This window comes from Salmo salar, chromosome 10, assembly GCF_965601325.2.
Source record: "Salmo salar chromosome 10, fSalSal1, whole genome shotgun sequence".
NCBI lineage: Eukaryota > Metazoa > Chordata > Actinopteri > Salmoniformes > Salmonidae > Salmo > Salmo salar.
The window spans coordinates 54,743,665-54,765,602 of NC_138300.1; the positions used below are offsets into that span (position 1 = coordinate 54,743,665).

The window sequence follows — 21,938 nt, forward strand, 5'->3', positions numbered from 1 at the left end:
TTTATTGGCTAGCTACACTACAAACATCATTTTACCAGGTTTCTGTGAAGCAATTGTAATGACAGTCTGACACAACATACCCAAGAGTTTCCTGATTTGCAAAGGTTAGTCTGTGTTATTTTATTGTTTATTAGAAAGACAGTTTGAGATCATTCTGAGGGGATTTTTCCATTGGTTGAATGGGGATTTGGGTTTCCTGGGAAAATGTCAGAGGTTGCTAAAGTAACAAAGGGGGGCGCGGGGCTTAGCGAAGTCCTCTTGGTATCGTTTCGTGCCACTCTATCTATTCTTATTCTACTGGTGTATTTGAAGTAATTTTGCTCTCTGTTGGTACATTTGAACTCAGAAAGCCATGGACTATTTATTTGCAGCTATTATAAAAAGCATCGGACAGAAAATAATGGAAAAAATAAGAACATTATTGACAATGTTTGAAACGTTTATTATATTTAAAAAGACACTTTTTCAACATCAAATGTAATTCTGTAACACACAGACTGTGGTTTAAAAATAAATATAACTTAAATACTGAAAGGCATTGATTTCACAGTTTTGTAAAATCATAAAAATATATTTATGATAATACAAATAATTATACAGGGGAATAAAATATACAACTTTCTGTAGTTTGTATAAAGTAGCTGTCAAAATCAGTATCATAAGAAATGTGTCCGCTTGTGGTCATATACCAGCCAATGGTGAACAATCTGTTCAATACAAAACTCCCTTAGGGAGAAAAAAGACATTTTCTGTAGGACCATCATGAGAACAGATGATTCTGTATACTCAACGTAGCACCTCTCTCTCAGTCAGACGATTCAAGGCTATCTAACCTACTACATTACAATACTGAGGAACTGTGATCCAGGTGTGACCAGCAGATCTTCTTTGAAAACAGAGCCAGCCTGTTCCTGTAGTTGTTCCTGCAGTTGTTCCTGCTGTTATTGTTATTGGTCTTTATATGAGGCTGTCGATGCTGTTCAAATCTGTGGTATGAAACAGGGATATTTTTGAATTTCTTACAACTTTCTTATTCCTAGCAAATGACTGTGAGTGGAGAAGATAAGGGACTTCTTCTGTGTTTACCTTTCTGTCTTATTCGTTTGAGGAGCCATGTGGCCAGAGACAGGACAGATAATGACACAGCGCCCCCTGCTGCCAGGCCTAGGATAGTGGGGTTCAATGGAGGCTCAGGTGTGGCTGGAGGAAACAAGAAACAACAGAGGAAAACAGTCAAACAATCTGAATCAACTGATCGGTCACATCACTGACTACAACCCTCTCAAAAATGTTCGTATTTTGGTAGCCCCCTTATGTAGGATACGCATTCATGATGCATTCATAAAGCCTTTATAACCGCTACATAAGACATACTTTGTCCTGATGAGCAGCGAATATCCAGTTTGGTTGTCTCACAGAATATTCTGTTTGATTGTGTCTCACAGAGAGAGTAACAGAGGTTATAACATACCTGTGCAGGTAGGTGTGTCAGCGCTCCACTTCCCTGACCGTGAACACTGCATGTTTGGGGCCCCCTGGTGATCATAGCCCTCATCACAGCTGAAGTTGCAGACAGCCCCAAGGATGTGAGGGTGCCTCACAGCTGACCTGACCCCCCCAGAGGAACCACAGGAGAGGGGCACTGGACAGCTGAGAGAATGTCACACAGTGGTTAGTAAATAAAAATACCACAAAAGGTAACAAACAGTTGTGAATGAAATCATGAAAATGATTGTCGTTGGAGAGCTCATGTGTGTGGCGGACATCCATAAGGAGATAAGACCTATAGGTAAAATGGATACCCGCATGACTGCAACTCGCTTTGGATAAAAGCATCTGCTAAATGGTATATAAATATATATATATATATATACACATATTGAGTTACCCCCCCAGGAGTTTCCCTAGGAACAGCCTCAATTCGTCGGACATGGACTCTACAAGGTGTTGAAAGCATTCCACAGGGATGCTGGCTCATGTTGACTCCAATGCTTCCCACAGTTGTGTCAAGTTGGCTGGATGTCCTTTGGGTGGTGGACCATTCTTGATACACGGGAAACTGTTGAGCGTGAAAAACCCAGCAGCATTGCAGTTCTTGACACATTCAAACAGGTGCGCCTGGCACCCACTACCATACCCCATTCAAAGGCACTTAAATATTTTGTCTTGCCCATTCACCCTCTGAATGGCACACAGACAGAATCCAGTTGTCTTAAGCCTTAAAAATCCTTATTTAATCTGTCTCCTCCCCCTTCATCTACACTGATTGAAGTTGATTTAACAAGTGACATCAATAAGTGATCATAGCTTTCACCTGGATTCACCTGGTCAGTCTATGTCATGGAAAGAGCAGGTGTTCTTAATATTTTGTGCACTCGGGCTGAGTAAAACCTCTCACTTCACCTCTTTCCATTTAAACTCAGTCTATACTGTTTTAATATCGTGTGTAAATGTGTAAATTGACTGAGTTGAAACAGAGAAGAAGAGGCGAAGTGAGAGGTTTTGCTCAGCCCAAAATCTTTCCGTGAAAATAAGCCCCTGAAGTGAGGAATTTATGTATGAAGGTCAATGAGATGGTGTTGAATTTTGTCAACAAAAATAAATACATGTTGTTTTACGAATGCACTGATATAAGTGGACGCACGTGTCATTTCAGCAACTTTGAGAAAAATGACTAAATATTGGAGTTGTGCCTGTTGTTGTCATAGAGATAGATGGGGGACTCGTCATGCATATAGCCCTTTTAGCAGGGAGATTGCCATTGAAGGCCTCCACCAGTTTCAAGTAGTCACCTGGGTGGGATTCTATGAGTTGGGAACAATCAGCCAATGAAGAAGAAGAAAATGTAATACTTCAACATTCTCACCTCCTCCCGCCTGCCTTGCATCTTTGAGGACATGTTTTCCATTGTTAGAGTGGTCATATGTCTATCTTGTCAATAAAGACATTGGTTTAACAACTCTTGTCAATATAGACAATGGTTTAAAGCAGGTCTATTTTAAAGATGCGAAAAAGTTTGTCCTTACCGTCACAGTGTGGTATCTCCTCACTCCACTCAGCAGCTGATGTGCAGGTCACCGTGATCGCCCCCTTGAGGAGATAACCCTCAGAGCAGCTAAAGTTACAGCTGCTTCCATAGGTGAAGTCTTCTCCACAGGTGAAAGCGCCATCCTTTGGCTGCTGGAGGGTAGGGCAGCTTACAGCTACAAGACAGAGTGAATAGTGGTGCAGTGGTCAGACTGTGTCCAGAGACAATTCTGGACTGTCATACATTTACAAAACTCTATTTGCACTCCTAGATATTTCTGAATGGAAAATGTCCTGTGTCATTCATATATTTATAGCAACTACAGTTGATGTAAGATGTTATGGGGGCTACGTTTACAGATATCCAGAACCTGTACACACCAACACACTGCGGCTGTGAGTCGTTCCACTGTCCCGAGGCTCCACACTGCAGGGTAGCAGAGCTGGAGGCCAGCCTCTCATAGCCCTCCTCACAGGTAAAGGTACAGGTGGACAGGTAGCTGAAGGAGCCCAGGGGATGGGAGCAGGCCATGGAACCCTTCCCAGGTTCATACAGCTCACTGCATAAGACCACTGAGAAGGAGAGGGCAGATCGCAATACATGACTAAATGTGCCACGATGAAGACATTACTCAAGATACACAACAACTGAATTACAGGAGGTCTAAGCTGTCATACTGGTATGAAGACCAACAGCAAGACACTGAAGTAATTCAAAGAAAGTACAAATGAAAAGTTTACAACAAATGGTAGCTGTTATTTTATTATCTTATTAGTCTTTCCAGAACACCTTATTTATAAGGTTTATAAAAGGATATACTTACATTCACAGGTGGGAGGCTGTTCTGACCATGATTCTGAGGCTGTGCATCTCACAGGCCCGGGGCTGCTCAGCCGGTACCCCTCTTCACAGGAATACTGACACGTCGAGTCAAAGGAGAAATTCCCATTGGGGTGAGAGCAACTGACACTGGCTTTAGCAGGGACCTCCTCCATCTTACATTCAACAACTGTCGACAAAGGAAAACAGGTAAAGAGTTACAATTAAGAGAACTTTGAATGTGATAGCACAATACAGATGGTTTCATACTGCCTATATTAGATTATTGGACTATATCGTCCTGGGCTTGCTTACCGTGTTCACACTGCTCTCCGTAGAAGTTGGTTAAACCCTAACAATCCCCCTTTTCACACCTGATAGGTGTGAATACATAAGTTCTTAAAATTTCACCCCTAGGGTGTCACCCCTAGGGTGTCACTCAATACAATTTTAAATTCCCATTTTAATGATTAGATGATTAGTTAAAAAACCCTCAAGTCCTTCCGGCTACACCTCACTTGTACTAGGTTGACTACCAGCCACCCAGGAACTTCAAACCTTCACATAAGGAAAGACAAATAGTACACAGGATAAATTCAGAAGATATTATTTAAAACATATATAAAAAGAAGACCATTTTGCAACAGTGGCCACACCTAACATGTATGGGACAGACTTTTTGTCCCAGTACTTACAACCTTCACATCCACCTGCCACTACATGCAATACATATGAGAACATTTTGGATAAGCTTTATTCAACCACTTCCCCAACAGCAAACCAAGGATCGTCCTCAGACAGACCCATCTTTTGCCCAGAGCTGGATTCAGTGTCCTCCAAGGTCACTTCCCTCAAAGGCATCATTCCGGTTGCTCTGACAACATCTGTAAGATATTTTCTCAAACAAGGGATTATACAGGCAGCACAACACATCAATAATAGGAACATAAGCACTAGGGTCAGAAATCCAGTAACCACCATAGATGTGTACTTACCAAAAAAGGTATTCAGCTAATTCCCCTCGTATACCCCCGCTACACCCTTCATTTCAGCAGATAGCTTGTCAAGTCCCAGTAGGGCTTTGGTAATGCTACCATAGGGCTGGTGTTATTAGGGATAAAAGTACAGCATTGTTCATCAAACGTTTTATACACCCCCCATTATTAGCCAATATCATATCCAACTCCAATCTATTTTGTCTAGCGGTTCTAGTGGTAGCCTCTAGTTGCTCAGCCATACCTGTCAGTGCAGTGCGAGTATAGTTAACAAATCTCTGTTACACACACATCAGTAAAGAACTCAACCCAGCTTTAGGCGGCTGTATTTTTCCCACAGTACACATACATTCCTTAACAACCTTGCCACCTGTCTTCTAATCTCCTGCCCACTAGCCGTTCCCAGGCCGTTGTTACTCTCCCTAACTTAGGGAGGCTTCTTCTCCTATCCCTTCCCAAGGTCGTCTTATCAACTCTGCCCTGCTCATTCTGGTAACAGTGTCTTACTCACACGGTATTGGAATATAGTTTTTAACCCATTATTATAGCTGTATTTCGAATACATTTCAACAGGTTATAAGGTTTCTGAGTGAAATCTTTTAGTCAAACCTTTCATTACATCCACCTGATTGTCTAAATATTTCACATACATTATAACACATCTATTTTTATTGGATTCAGAAATTTCACACAAAATCAAACTAATTCAGGAAACTCTAAAGATGGTCTCATCTTATCATGGGCTCCTCATAACTGAATGAATCATCCACCAGGCTCAGCGGTAGGTATTTGTCGTCCCACTGATCTGAACATTGACTCGGTCCGTATCTCACCATCTGCTCCGTTATCGATCTCTCCAGAACCCTGGAAATGAGACCTCTCGCACACGGGACCAAACAACAACCACACAACCCAAACACACTCATACAGGTGAAAGCAGCCCATAATACAGTTCTTACAACACTTTTCCATTTTCCATTTCCCAAACATGAGCTGTGTTATCAGGAATGTACGTACAGCAATGAACCTAATCATTCTACCTACACCATCCTCTTTTGCCAGTAACATAACGAGAGTCAGTCTATTTTACCAGGTCATGAGGGAGTTGACGGATAATTGGTCAGAGAACCTCTTTACTGCATCCCCGGTTTCATTCATGAATCTCTGTTGATTATAAAAGATGTCATTAATTCAATCCACATTTTTATTTATTGTCAACCACCAAAATAATGTAGTGTTAAAGCCTTCACATATTTGATTCATAGCTTTGTATTCATCTGGAACTTCCCTGAGGATGCCAATAGCATCCATCGAGACAAAGCTACTCCCATCCTGGTCAAAACTCCTCCTGTGCCTACTTTAGCCTCCTATAACTGGCCTCTGATGACTAACTGGAACTGGTTGGACCTATAACCCCAGGACGCAAGTTAACCACCCTTCGTGGGAATTTCTGTCGTATGCGTCCTTTGCTGGTACTAGCCCACCCTTCATCAGTTATAGGTGCTGTGAGGTTAAACATTTTCTATTCATCTTTCAAACCAAATTCAGTCACATTCACGATTACTTTCAGCCATTAACCTGTTAGGGCTAGGGGGCAGTATTGACACGGCCGCATAAAAAAACGTACCCGATTTAATCTGGTTACTACTCCTGCCCAGTAACTAGAATATGCATATAATTATTGGCTTTGGATAGGAAACACCCTAAAGTTTCTAAAACTGTTTGAATGGTGTCTGTGAGTATAACAGAACTCATATGGCAGGCCAAAACCTGAGAAGATTCCATGCAGGAAGTGGCCTGTCTGACAAGTTGTTGTTTATCTTGGCTCTTTTTTTTTAAGTCTGAGGATCTTTGCTATAACGTGACACTTCCTACGGCTCCCATAGGCTCTCAGAGCCTGGGAAAAAGCTGAACGATATCGAGGCAGCCTCTGGCTGAAACACACTATCGCGTTTGGCAAGTGGCCGATCAGAGTACTATGGGCTTAGGCGCGTGCCCGAGTCGACCCCATGCTTTATTTTCTTTCGTCTGTTTACCTAAACGCAGATTCCCGGTCGGAATATTATTGCTTTTTTATGAGAAAAATGGCATAAAAATTGATTTTAAACAGCGGTTGACATGCTTCGAAGTACGGTAATGGAATATTTAGAATTTTTTTGTCACGAATTGCGCCATGCTCGTCACCCTTATTTACCCTTTCGGATAGTGTCTTGAACGCACGAACAAAACGCCGCTGTTTGGATATAACAATGGATTATTTTGAACCAAACCAACATTTGTTATTGAAGTAGAAGCCCTGGGAGTGCATTCTGACGAAGACAGCAAAGGTAATAACATTTTTCTTATAGTAAATCTGACTTTGGTGAGTGCTAAACTTGCTGGGTGTCTAAATAGCTAGCCCAGTGATGCCGGGCTATCTACTGAGAATATTGCAAAATGTGCTTTCACCGAAAAGCTATTTTAAAATCGGACATATCGTGTGCATAGAGGAGTTCTGTATCTATAATTCTTCAAATAATTGTTATGCTTTTTGTGAACGTTTATCGTGAGTAATTTAGTAAATTCACCGGCAGTGTTCGGTGGGAATGCTAGTCACATGCTAGTCACATGCTAATGTAAAAAGCTGGTTTTTGATATAAATATGAACTTGATTGAACAAAACATGCATGTATTGTATAACATAATGTCCTAGGGTTGTCATCTGATGAAGATCATCAAAGGTTAGTGCTGCATTTAGCTGTGGTTTGGGTTTATGTGACATTATATGCTAGCTTGAAAAATGGGTGTCTGATCATTTCTGTCTGGGTACTCTGCTGACATAATCTAATGTTTTGCTTTCGTTGTAAAGCCTTTTTGAAATCGGACAGTGTGGTTAGATTAACGAGAGTCTTGTCTTTAAAATGGTGTAAAATAGTCATATGTTTGAAAAATTGAAGTTTTTGCATTTTTGAGGTATTTGAATAACGCGCCACGGGATTACACTGGCTGTTGAGTAGGTGGGACGCAAGCGTCCCACCTAGCCCATAGAGGTTAAAGTCATCTAAGTTCTCGGTGCCATTCTTATATCTATAACACTGGTACTCATCAGGAGTTAAGGTGAACCGAGGTGGGTTGGCTGAGTCCTTCAATCTGGCCAACCCCAATTCCTGTACAGTTGTCTGCTTTCCCAGGAAATTGTTTAATGTTTACCTTAAATCCTACATCTTGATCTTCTTTGACTCCTTATTCTGTAAGTCACTCATCAGTGTATTATATAGTTTATCTTTTACTTCTTCTCAATGACAACGGTATCGTATGATTAGTACCAGAAGGTGGTGGATCTGAATGTATCAGAGAGATTAGACTACGATGCAGCTCAGAGTCTCTACTCTTCCCAAAAACCGCCAACCCTTTCCTGCCCTTAGTCTCTCTGCTAGGTACCACCCCATACTCACACCTCTAGGAGCACACACAGTGATGAACGGTCGGGATAGGAAATCTTCGTTAACCTGTTAGGGCTAGGGGGCAGTATTGACACGGCCGGATAAAAAACGTACCCGATTTAATCTGGTTACTACTCCTGCCCAGTAACTAGAATATGCATATAATTATTGGCTTTGGATAGAAAACACCCTAAAGTTTCTAAAACTGTTTGAATGGTGTCTGTGAGTATAACAGAACTCAAATGGCAGGCCAAAACCTGAGAAGATTCCATGCAGGAAGTGGCCTGTCTGACAAGTTGTGTTTCATCTTGGCTCTTTTTATTGAAGACTGAGGATCTTTGCTCTAACGTGACACTTCCTACGGCTCCCATAGGCTCTCAGAGCCCGGGAAAAAGCTGAACGATATCGAGGCAGCCTCTGGCTGAAACACATTATCGCTTTTGGCAAGTGGCCGATCAGAGTACTATGGGCTTAGGTGCGTGCCCGAGTCGACCCCATGCTTTATTTTCTTTCGTCTGTTTACCTAAACGCAGATTCCCGGTCGGAATATTATCGCTTTTCTATGAGAAAAATGGCATAAAAATTGATTTTAAACAGCGGTTGACATGCTTCGAAGTACGGTAATGGAATATTTAGAATTTTTTTGTCACGAATTGCGCCATGCTCGTCACCCTTATTTACCCTTTCGGATAGTGTCTTGAACGCACGAACAAAACGCCGCTGTTTGGATATAACTATGTATTATTTTGAACCAAACCAACATTTGTTATTGAAGTAGAAGTCCTGGGAGTGCATTCTGACGAAGACAGCAAAGGTAATAACATTTTTCTTATAGTAAATCTGACTTTGGTGAGTGCTAAACTTGCTGGGTGTCTAAATAGCTAGCCCTGTGATGCCGGGCTATCTACTGAGAATATTGCAAAATGTGCTTTCACCGAAAAGCTATTTTAAAATCGGACATATCGAGTGCATAGAGGCGTTCTGTATCTATAATTCTTAAAATAATTGTTATGCTTTTTGTGAACGTTTATCGTGAGTAATTTGGTAAATTCACCGGCAGTGTTCGGTCGGAATGCTAGTCACATGCTAGTCACATGCTAATGTAAAAAGCTGGTTTTTGATATAAATATGAACTTGATTGTACAAAACATGCATGTATTGTATAACATAATGTCCTAGGGTTGTCATCTGATGAAGATCATCAAAGGTTAGTGCTGCATTTAGCTGTGGTTTGGGTTTATGTGACATTATATGCTAGCTTGAAAAATGGGTGTCTGATTATTTCTGGCTGGGTACTCTGCTGACATAATCTAATGTTTTGTTTTCGTTGTGAAGCCTTTTTGAAATCGGACAGTGTGGTTAGATTAACGAGAGTCTTGTCTTTAAAATGGTGTAAAATAGTCATATGTTTGAATAACGCGCCACGGGATTACACTGGCTGTTGAGTAGGTGGGCAAGCGTCCCACCTAGCCCAGAGAGGTTAAACACCCCTTCTTCCCCTCAATTCGGAATAGTTCAATAAGTCAATTTCCAAATGTTGGAAAAGATATTCTACAAAAATTTTGTTAAGTAATTATCCTAACCTGTTCTATCGCCTGCCCTACCATACTCCCCCTATTTATACATGGCTCAAGCCATGTATCAATATTGCTGCATATCTAAACAAATCATTATAGGAGTTCAAATAACATAATCAGATCAAAAATGACTAATCTGAACTACTCCACAAAGAAAAATTATTGTACCCTTATCATCATTCAGTCTTCTCATTGGTTCAAATTATCAATTGCGTCTAAGAACTTTAACTCCATCATAATTATCAGTTCTACAAATTTCCTTAAAGTCAGTATCACAAATGACCTTAAATTCACCATCCAAATGGCTTTATTGCGGCTGATCAGACCACAAAAGGAAAAGTCACCAGAGGGGTCAAAAGTCATACCACCCTTTCAGAACCGTATTTCTTACTACATTAGAAAAATGAAGGCTAAGAACTTTATCTACATTTTGTATCCCAGGTTCCCAGAACATTCCCTATCAAAAGAATTTCATGTGTTTAATTAAAACTCAGAAAACAAAACTTCCAAAATGCCATGTGTGTATACCCCTTTAAGATATCCTGTCCCTAGGAATTTTTTCCCAAAGACAGCTAAGCGCTCAATAAAATAACCACTTGGTCAGCATTTCATCATACTACACCGATTCAGAAACCCAAACGTTAGCTACAAACAAAACCTAATAATAACGCCACTGTACTTCCTCAAATCATTAATAATTTGTTTTAAACTTCCTCAACGGTTCTGTGTACTTTAATTGAACATACACTACCCTTGGATAAAATATTTTACTTCCAATCTATGAAACCCCATATTTTAACGTACTATTTGACTAATTTGACCCAAGATTGCTTAACCTCTTGACGGTCGCCTAGGATAGGGGGCGCCAGAGCGCATTTTGAAAAAAATTCGTGCCCATTTTAAACGGCCTATTACTCAAACTCAGAAGCTAGGATATGCATATAATTAATACTTGTGGATAGAAAACACCCTAAAGTTTCTAAAACTGTTTGAATGGTGTCTGTGAGTATAACAGAACTCATATGGCAGTCAAAACCCCGAGACAGATCGAAACAGGAAGTGGAATTCTGAATTGCGGACTCAACTTCATCACGTTGCCTATTAATCACACCGTGAGCTATGGTTCATTGAGCACTTCCTATTGCTTCCACTAGATGTCCCCAGTCTTTACAAAGTGATTTGAGTCTCCTACTGTGAAAACTGACAGAATGACACGCTGTGGAACGTGGTCACACGGAGAGGGCCATCACCATTATGACGCCGGCGCCACTGGCTACCCTCCCCTTTCGAAACGTTTTGAAACACAATGCAATCGTCCTCCTTGAATCTTATTGGAGCTCTGGTTGAAAAAGGCCCTAAAGATTTATGTTATACAACGTTTGACATGTTTGAACGAACCTAAATAAGAAAAAAATGCATTTTGTTGAAAGAGTAGCCCCGCGCACGTCGGAACTTTTGGTGCAGCCTTCAGAACGCGCTAACAACAACAAGCTAATGGAACATAAAGGATGAACTTTTTCGAACGAAAATACATTTGTTGTGGACCTGGGATTCCTGGAAGTGCCTAAGGATGAAGATAATCAAAGGTAAGGGATTATTGACAATAGTATACAAGACTAGATTTGATATGCGATTGTTCCAAGATGGCGCTGACCTGTATTGCCAGCCTATTGTTCTGAGTATCGCATCCCCTTTTATCGCAAAGTGTGATTACCCAGTAAAGTTATTTTTAAATCTGGCATTACAGGTGCTTTCAAGAGATATTCATCTATAAATCTTAGAATGACAAAATTACATTTTAAAAATGTTTTCGAATAGTAATTTAGTAAATTGTAGCGCTGTTTCATCGGATGCATTTGAGGGAAAATAGTTAGTCAACGTTACGCACCGATGTAAAATGCTGTTTTTATATATAAATATGAACTTTATCGAACAAAAGAATGCATGTATTGTGTAACATGATGTCCTAGGTGTGTCATCTGATGAAGATTGTCAAAGGTTAGTGCTGCATTTAGCTGTTTTTTGGTTATTTGTGATGCATGTGGTTGGTTGGAAAATGGCTATGTGGCTACTTTTACGATATACTCCTCTAACATAATCTAATGTTTTGCTTTTGCTGTAAAGCCTTTTTGAAATCGGACAACGTGGTTCGATTCAGGAGAGGTGTATCTATAAAACGATATAATTTGAAAAACAATTTGAAAAAAAAAATAATAATAATAATGTTATGCTAATGAGGATAGGATTTTTCGCTGGATGTCCGTCCCAAGGCCGCACAGGGGTTAAAACCTTAAAACCCCTTCAGTTTGTCTACAAACAGGCCCATTCTGTTTGCTAGGAATACCCTGCCATTATACACAACTGTGTTTAATGTGCATCGTCCCTGTAAAATAAAATTAACTCCATGTATCGCTCATCTCCCGTAAATTCCTGCACCTCCTTTACGCGCTTCCCCCTCCTGCTTCCACTCGGAACAGGTTTTGTCTGTTTTTCGTTTTAGCTTTTCCAATATTCTACCGGGCTCCCCGTCGACTGGGAGTCCGTTGGGTGCATTAATACAACCTTCTCTTATCCATTCCCTGCATAATTTTTCCCCTCCTTTTCCACTCTTTTCCGTCTCTACCCCCATTAATCTCTAGTGTTGACTTCAGTGCTTTCAGCACCCTCTCGGTCTCCTGGTTGGTCATATTCAATTTCAGTCTATGGTAACCTAACTATCAATGTTAATTTACATCCCTTTCAATTTCAGTCTATGGTAACCTAACTATCAATGTCAATTTACGTCTCTAACGTACGTTCCTAACGTTATTTATTTCCCCAGCGCTAGATGATATAACTCAGGTCGACCGTCCCCGACCTCTTATTTACCCACAGGTCACTCAAACTCGGTATTAGTACGCCGACTTAATACCCAATGTACTTCAGTCATTCAGTGGTTTCCTCAGTATAACACCTTTATCCGTAGATCATTCACACTTGATACAGTATGCCGACTAGTATCTAATGTACTTCAGTCATACGATTAGGTTGGCCTCCCAATCTTCATTCAGTCTTGCTACCAGTCCCAGACTTGACAGCCACACTCAAACTTGGTACTTCAATACCTAGTACATTACAATCGCTGTTATACCTACATCCACCCACACTCATTCCGGTTAAGTACGGCGACTAACCACATACACACTTGGTACTTCAATACCTACTACATTACAATCGCTGTTATACCTAGATCCACCCACACTCATTCCGGTTAAGTACGCCGACTAACCACATACACACTTGGTACTTCAATACCTAGTACATTACAATCGCTGTTATACCTACATCCACCCACACTCATTCCGGTTAAGTACGCCGACTAACCACATACACACTTGGTACTTCAATACCTAGTACATTACATTCACTTGTTATATCATCAACGATCAATCGGTTTCAAGATTGCATTTATCACACCACAACTCTCAAAATCGTTTCAAAATCAAATTATTAATATAACAGGTGGACGTTCCACAATTTAATCACCTACATCAAACAGGTGCTTCACAAAATACATTTGGATAATGCCAATATGCAGAACTTTAGTTATTCACAATAGGTGTCTGCTTACCTTTTGTTTGACCGGTCAGGATTTGTGAAACACACCGTCCGACGACAGCGATGGCCAATCGGCCGGACAAGTTCCAGATAAGTCCTTCTAACAGAATCACATCGGGGTCACCATTTGTTAGGGCTGCGTCAATTCAATTCTGGTATCAGAACAAAATTTAACACTAGGCTACTGAATATATTTTCAGCTGTTTATTAATAGAATTAGTCAAGCAGAATAAATGGTAAATGCAATCTTTGTATATTACACCTCGCAGGGCAAAACAGAGAACTGAAATGACATAAGTTCTTCCTTAAATACTTCTTGACAGATGTAGATCCCTCTCCCTGAGGGCCTGTCATAGACTTACTCCAGCCTATCGTTGGCGTGCAGGCTGGTCCCAGCCTCTAGACGCATCTTTGTTGCCAAGCATGGTTGTCTTCTAGCTTATCTTCGTGTGTGTACCCGAGAGTCAGACACCCAAGGACAGTGCCTGTTCTTGTGCCACAGCCATTCTCCCCTCTATCAGTTCCTCACATACACCTGTCCTTAAGCGGCCCCACAACCAGGCATTGTGTGTGTGTGTGTCACGAGTCTACTCAGCCTACACTACTAGCCAGCAACCCTCCAGTTAGTCATGTCTATTATATGTCGCTCAATCTATGTTAATACAATATAAACCTCTTATGTTTGGCATTAGTAATCATAAGTTATGCACCACAACTCATTTTATTATATAGGTTTAAATAGTTGTATTATATTGGTTATGCAAACAAATAGTTGGTTAAACCCTAACACTGTACACACCAACACACTGCGGCTGTGAGTCGTTCCACTGTCCCGAGGCTCCACACTGCAGGGTAGCAGAGCTGGAGGCCAGCCTCTCATAGCCCTCCTCACAGGTAAAGGTACAGGTGGACAGGTAGCTGAAGGAGCCCAGGGGATGGGAGCAGGCCATGGAACCCTTCCCAGGTTCATACAGCTCACTGCATAAGGCCACTGAGAAGGAGAGGGCAGATCGCAATACATGACTAAATGTGCCACGATGAAGACATTACTCAAGATACACAACAACTGAAATACAGGAGGTCTAAGCTGTCATACTAGTATGAAGACCAACAGCAAGACACTGAAGTAATTCAAAGAAAGTACAAATCAAAAGTTTACAACAAATGGTAGCTGTTATTTTATTCTCTTATTAGTCTTTCCAGAACACCTTATTTATAAGGTTTATTAAAGGATATATTTACATTCACATGTGGGAGGCTGTTCCGACCATGATTCTGAGGCTGTGCATCTCACAGGCCCGGAGCTGCTCAGCCGGTACCCCTCTTCACAGGAATACTGACACGTCAAGTCAAAGGACAGATTCCAATTGGGGTGAGAGCAACTGACACTGGCTTTAGCAGGGACAGGGACCTCCTCCATCTTTCATTCAACAACTGCCGACAAAGGAAAACAGGCAAGGAGATAAGGGGCAGTATTTTCACGTCCGGATGAAAAACGTTCCCAAATTAAACTGCCTGCTACTCGGGCCCAGAAGGTAGGCTATGCATATTATTAGTAGATTTGGATGGAAAACACTCTGAAGTTTCTAAAACTGTTTGAATGATGTCTGTGAGTATAACAGAACTCATATGGCAGGTAACGATTTGACTGGTGTAGTGTTAGCTAGCTACATAGTTGTCTTTGTCATAGTTTGATAATTGTGTAGTTTAGAGTAATTATCGAGGTTAGCTAGCCAGCTATTTTCGTCCCCCGCGACGCCATCTTCCAAACCTAGCCAACTATTACCGCCGAGCAGCATTGTAGAAACTAAATACATTACAAAGGAACGTCTTGATTAGTGTTATGTTAGCTAGCTACATAGTTGCCTTTGTATCATGATAATGGTGTAGTACTGAAACTATCGAGGTTACCTAGCCAGCTACACTTTCAAACAAAGTCAACAACGCAGCCACTGCTAGCTAGCCTACTTCACCAGCCAGCAGTACTGTATCATTTTAGTCTCTTTAGTCAATAAGATTTTTGCAACGTAAGCTTAACTTTCTGAACATTCGAGACGTGTAGTCCACTTGTCATTCCAATCTCCTTTGCATTAGCGTAGCCTCTTCTGTAGCTTGTCAACTATGTGTCTGTCTATCCCTGTTCTCTCCCCTCTGCACAGGCCATACAAACGCTACACACCGCGTGGCCGCTGCCACTCTAACCTGGTGGTCCCAGCGCGCACGACCCACGTGGAGTTCCAGGTCTCCGGCAGCCTCTGGAACTGCCGGACTGCGGCCAACAAGGCAGAGTTCATCTCAGCCTATGCTACCCTCCAGTCCCTCGACTTCTTGGCGCTGACGGAAACATGGATTACCACAGATAACACTGCTACTCCTACTGCTCTCTCCTCGTCTGCCCACGTGTTCTCGCATACCCCGAGAGCATCTGGCCAGCGGGGTGGTGGCACTGGAATCCTCATCTCTCCCAAGTGGACTTTCTCTCTTTCTCCCCTGACCCATCTGTCTATCGCCTCCTTTGAATTCCATGCTGTCACAGTTACCAGCCCTTTCAAGCTTAACATCCTTATCATTTATCGCCCTCCAGGTTCCCTTGGAGAGTTCATCAATGAGCTTGACGCCTTGATAAGTTCATTTCCTGAGGATGGCTCACCTCTCACAGTTCTGGGTGACTTTAACCTCCCCACCTCTACCTTTGACTCATTCCTCTCTGCCTCCTTCTTTCCACTCCTCTCCTCTTTTGACCTCACCCTCTCCCCTTCCCCCCCTACTCACAAGGCAGGCAATACGCTTGACCTCATCTTTACTAGATGCTGTTCTTCCACTAATCTCATTGCAACTCCCCTCCAAGTCTCCGACCACTACCTTGTATCCTTTTCCCTCTCGCTCTCCTCCAACACTTCTCACTCTGCCCCTACTCGGATGGTATTGCGCCGTCGCAACCTTCGCTCTCTCTCTCCCGCTACTCTCTCCTCTTCCATCCTATCATCTCTTCCCTCTGCTCAAACCTTCTCCAACCTATCTCCTGATTCTGCCTCCTTAACCCTCCTCTCCTCCCTTTCTGCATCCTTTGACTCTCTATGTCCCCTATCCTCCAGGTCGGCTCGGTCCTCCCCTCCTGCTCCGTGGCTCGACGACTCATTGCGAGCTCACAGAACAGGGCTCCGGGCAGCCGAGCGGAAATGGAGGAAAACTCACTCCCTCCTCTCTACATTTTCCTCTTCTGTTTCTGCTGCTAAAGGCACTTTCTACCACTCTAAATTCCAAGCATCTGCCTCTAACCCTAGGAAGCTCTTTGCCACCTTCTCCTCCCACCTGAATCCTCCTCCCCCTCCCCCCCCTCCTCCCTCTCTGCGGATGACTTCGTCAACCATTTTGAAAAGAAGGTCGACGACATCCGATCCTCGTTTGTTAAGTCAAACGACACCGCTGGTCCTGCTCACACTGCCCTACCCTGTGCTTTGACCTCTTTCTCCCCCCTCTCTCCATATGAAATCTCGCGTCTTGTGACGGCCGGCCGCCCAACAACCTGCCCGCTTGACCCTATCCCCTCCTCTCTTCTCCAGACCATTTCCGGAGACCTTCTCCCTTACCTCACCTCGCTCATCAACTCATCCTTGACCGCTGGCTACGTCCCTTCCATCTTCAAGAGAGCTAGAGTTGCACCCCTTCTGAAAAAACCTACACTCAATCCCTCCGATGTCAACAACTATCCCTTCTTTCTTTCTTCTCCAAAACTCTTGAGCGTGCCGTCCTTGGCCAGCTCTCTTGCTATCTCTCTCAGAATTACCTTCCTGATCCAAATCAGTCAGGTTTCAAGACTGGTCATTCAACTGAGACTGCTCTTCTCTGTGTCACGGAGGCTCTCCGCACTGCTAAAGCTAATTCTCTCTCCTCTGCTCTCATCCTTCTAGACCTATCTGCTGCCTTTGATACTGTGAACCATCAGATCCTCCTCTCCACCCTCTCCGAGTTGGGCATCTCTGGCGCGGCTTACTCTTGGATTGCGTCCTACCTGACAGGTCGCTCCTACCAGGTGGCATGGCGAGAATCCGTCTCCACACCACGTGCTCTCACCACTGGTGTCCCCCAGGGCTCAGTTCTAGGCCCTCTCCTATTCTCGCTATACACCAAGTCACTTGGCTCTGTCATATCCTCACATGGTCTCTCCTATCATTGTTATGCAGACGACACACAATTAATCTTCTCCTTTCCCCCTTCTGATAACCAGGTGGCGAATCGCATCTCTGCATGTCTGGCAGACATATCAGTGTGGATGATGGATCACCACCTCAAGCTGAACCTCGGCAAGACGGAGCTGCTTTTCCTCCCGGGGAAGGACTGCCCGTTCCATGATCTCGCCATCACGGTTGACAACTCCCTTGTGTCCTCCTCCCAGAGTGCTAAGAACCTTGGCGTGACCCTGGACAACACCCTGTCGTTCTCCACTAACATCAAGGCGGTGACCCGATCCTGTAGGTTCATGCTCTACAACATTCGCAGAGTACGACCCTGCCTCACACAGGAAGCGGCGCAGGTCCTAATCCAGGCACTTGTCATCTCCCGTCTGGATTACTGCAACTCGCTGTTGGCTGGGCTCCCTGCCTGTGCCATTAAACCCCTACAACTCATCCAGAACGCCGCAGCCCGTCTGGTGTTCAACCTTCCCAAGTTCTCTCACCTCACCCCGCTCCTCCGCTCTCTCCACTGGCTTCCAGTTGAAGCTCGCATCCGCTACAAGACCATGGTGCTTGCCTACGGAGCTGTGAGGGGAATGGCACCTCCGTACCTTCAGGCTCTGATCAGTCCCTACACCCAAACGAGGGCACTGCGCTCATCCACCTCTGGCCTGCTGGCCCTCCTACCTCTGTGGAAGCACAGTTCCCGCTCAGCCCAGTCAAAACTGTTCACTGCTCTGGCACCCCTATGGTGGAACAAGCTCCCTCACGATGCCAGGATAGCGGAGTCAATCACCACCTTCCGGAGACACCTGAAACCCCACCTCTTTAAGGAATACCTGGGATAGGATAAAGTAATCCTTCTAACCCCCCCCCCCCTAAAAGATTTAGATGCACTATTGTAAAGTGGTTGTTCCACTGGATATCATAAGGTGAATGCACCAATTTGTAAGTCGCTCTGGATAAGAGCGTCTGCTAAATGACGTAAATGTAAATGAGGTAAAAACCTGAGAAATATTCAACCAGGAAGTGGGAAATCTGAGGCTTGTAGTTTTTCAAGTTAATTCCTTTCCAATTTGTAGTGTTACCGGGGTCATGTTGCACTTTCTAAGGCTTCCACTAGATGTCAACAGTCTTTAGAACGTTGTTTCAGGCTTTTACTGTGAGTAGTGACCCAACAAGAGCTATTCCAACCAGGTGTCCTAGGATAAGGCATGAGCTCAATCACGCGTGCAGGCTTGGGAGCGAGCTGAGTTCATCTTCATTCCTAAAGAGAACGGAATCGTCCGGTTGGAATTTTATTTTAAGATTTATGTTAAAAACATCCTAAAGATTGATTCTATACATCGTTTGACATGATTCTACAAACTGTAGTATAACTTTTTTGACTTTTCATCTGGAGTTAGCAAGCGCGCGCCTGGAATAGTGAACCTAACACGTGAACAAAATGGAGGTATTTGGACATAAAGATTAACTTTATCGAACAAAACAAACATTTATTGTTGAACTGGGATTCCTGGAAGTGCATTCTGATGAAGATCAAAGGCAAGTGAATATTTATCATACTATTTCTGAGTTTTCTTGACTCCAAAATGGTGGGTTTCTGTTTGGCTTGTTGTTGTTGTCTGAGCGCCGTACTCAGATTATTGCAAAGTTTGCTTTCGCCTTGAAGCTTTTTTGAAATCTGACACAGCGGTTGCATTAAGGAGGAGTGTATCTATAATTCTGTGCATTTCACCTGTATATTTTGTCAAAGTTTATGATAAGTATTGTGGCAAAGAAGGGGGTCGAGTGATAAATGGCAGATATGTGAGGGCAGAACTAATAAACGGGCTCTGCCCGATCACTAAAATGGCCACCCCGATCAGAACTACAGATCACAAAATGGACGACTGCCAAAACTACAATTCCCAGAAGCAAGGGGAACCCTCAGAAGGTGGAGCCGACCCACAGATAAAGGGTCAAGAAAAACCAGGAAGAGAGAGAGAGGGCGGGAAGGATCTATGAACCATAGAGAAAGAGACAATCTACATTGGCTGGATTTACCGTGTACGAGCTGGACTGTTTTGGACTTACCTGTTGCCGTTTAGACCTGAACCTACCGAGAACCAGATTTGTGTACCGAACCCTGCTATCCTTGACCTTACCTGTGGCCTGGGTGGACCAGGACAGAGAAACAAACACACAGGTACTGTCATGTTCGAAAAAACTTTAATTCTGGGCTGACTTTGGTGACAGTTTACCACTTAATTTGTGACAAACGCTCCTAACTTTGAAGAGGTTTGCCACAGTATTTCTGTAAATTGATGTGGCTCTCTGCAAAATCACCGGGGGTTTGGAAGCAAATCATTACTGAACATTACGCGCCAATGTAAACTGAGATTTTTGGATATAAATATGAACTTTATTGAACAAACATGCATGTATTGTGTAACATGAAGTCCAATGAGTGCCATCTGATGAAGATCATCAAAGGTTAGTGATTAATTTTAGCTGTATTTCTGTTTTTTGTGACGCCTCTCCTTGCTTGGAAAATGGCTGTGTGGTTTTTCTTGTTAGGTGTTGTCCTAACATAATCTAATGCTATGCTTTCGCCGTAAAGCCTTTTTGAAAATCGGACACTGTGGTTGGATTAAGGAGAATCTTATATTTAAAATGGCGTATAATGGTTGTATGTGTGATACATTTGAATAATGAGATTTCTGTTTTGAATTTGGCGCTCTGCTATTTCACTGGTTGTTGTCAAATCGATCCCGCTAACGGGATTCGCGTGTTAAGGGGTCTCTAAGAGGTTTTAAGAGATCTTTGAATGTGATAGCAGTTGGTTTCATACTGCCTGTATTAGATTATTGGACTATATCATCCTGGGCTTGCTTACCGTGTTCACACTGCTCTCCGTAGGAGCCCTCAAAGCATTTACAGCGGTGGCTGTTGATGGTCTCCACACACACTCCATGGTAACATGAGTCGCTCTGACACGAGGCTGTGAAGCACAGAGCCATCTTCTTCTTCATACACGAACGTCGTTCCATTTCCCTCTGTCCTCTCTTGATGTACATCTCCACACAATCCTCGTTGTTCCCCCCGTTGTTGGGTTCCCCGTCTGCCCAGTTCTCTGCCTCTTTAGTCAGGGTCTTATTGGTCCCCACCCAGGTCCACATGTCGTCCACCTTACGGATCCCTATCCAGTAATAGTTGGTCTGCCTGGGCAGGATGCTGTTAAGGTGGGAGATCTCTCCACGGTTCTGGATGGCCACCATGTCAGTGTAGTGCTCCGTGCACCACTTTCTAGCAGTGTCCCAGTTCATAGTTTTGTTGGAGTGATGGTAGGACCAGCCGTCTACTCTAGTCCACATGGTGACAACTGAGGAATGACACATAAAAAAGGTCAATATTGACATACAGTACATGAATGAGTTTACATGAGTGGGATTTTAGAAATGCATAGATCTTCTGAAATGTGTTTCTTACTTGAGTACAGGAGGAAAAGGTTGATCCATGAGCTGGGGCTTCTGGCTTGCTGTGATGCAGAGCAGAAGCCTGTGGAGAGAACATCAAGCCATACTTTACAGACTGAGAAATGCATTGGCTGTCTGAAATGTATATAAACTAACTGGTGCATCATTATTTTAAGGCATAAACCAATTCTCTCAACAGTACTTACCATTGTAAGTTTAAAATGTGATGCTCTTTTGCAGGTAAATCTCCAAAGGATATGTTTCTAGTCTTATCCAGTGGATGAAATGATACTGCTCCCTGGTACTCTGTGCATATATATATACACCAACCCACACTACAACAACGGTCAAAGACCGGAATTCATCGTTATGACGCAGCCTGGGCATGAATAGGCTACTCTGAAATTTCCAACTTGGAAACTTTCTCCCTCTCTCTCCCTCCCTCTTTTAGATATCTGGACTCTATCCTATTGTGTCGGTCAGACAGATAAGGGTTTCTCTGAACAGGGGTCAGAGCCCAAAGCCCGGGCTGCAACAGGAAACAAGAATGAGGTAGCAGGAAGCTCTCATTAACTACAGCCTCTGCCCAGCCTCTGCCCTGACGTAAATGCAGAGACTCACAGATACTGAGCTGACGTTGAAATGTTTATTTCACTCCTTTGAAATGTCTGGCTATCACCACATCAAGCATTTGTTGTCATGAATAGTGGGGTGCATAATCTGTTAATTAGTCATAATATTGTAAGCTAACAGTTGACAAATGTACTATGTCAAGTCAACCTCTATTTCAAGTGCATTTCATTGAGTTGGGTTTTGTTATAACAGTGTGTAGAATTTGACTAACCCACTACTGTGTTTCTGTAATTT

At 43.0% G+C, this 21,938-nt stretch overlaps 1 pseudogene across 1 annotated transcript; it reads right to left on the reverse strand.

Annotated features, from left to right (window-relative positions):
• Positions 1-424: 424 nt before the first annotated feature.
• Positions 425-21,148, reverse strand: LOC106598003 (E-selectin-like; annotated as a pseudogene). The gene is made up of 10 exons (XR_014379043.1): positions 21,085-21,148; positions 20,492-20,977; positions 14,681-14,872; positions 14,238-14,429; positions 3,852-4,037; positions 3,409-3,600; positions 3,027-3,203; positions 1,472-1,650; positions 1,087-1,200; positions 425-986 (listed from the first exon to the last, which is right to left on the reverse strand). The product of XR_014379043.1 is annotated as an E-selectin-like (transcript).
• Between the last annotated feature and the right edge of the window lie 790 nt (positions 21,149-21,938).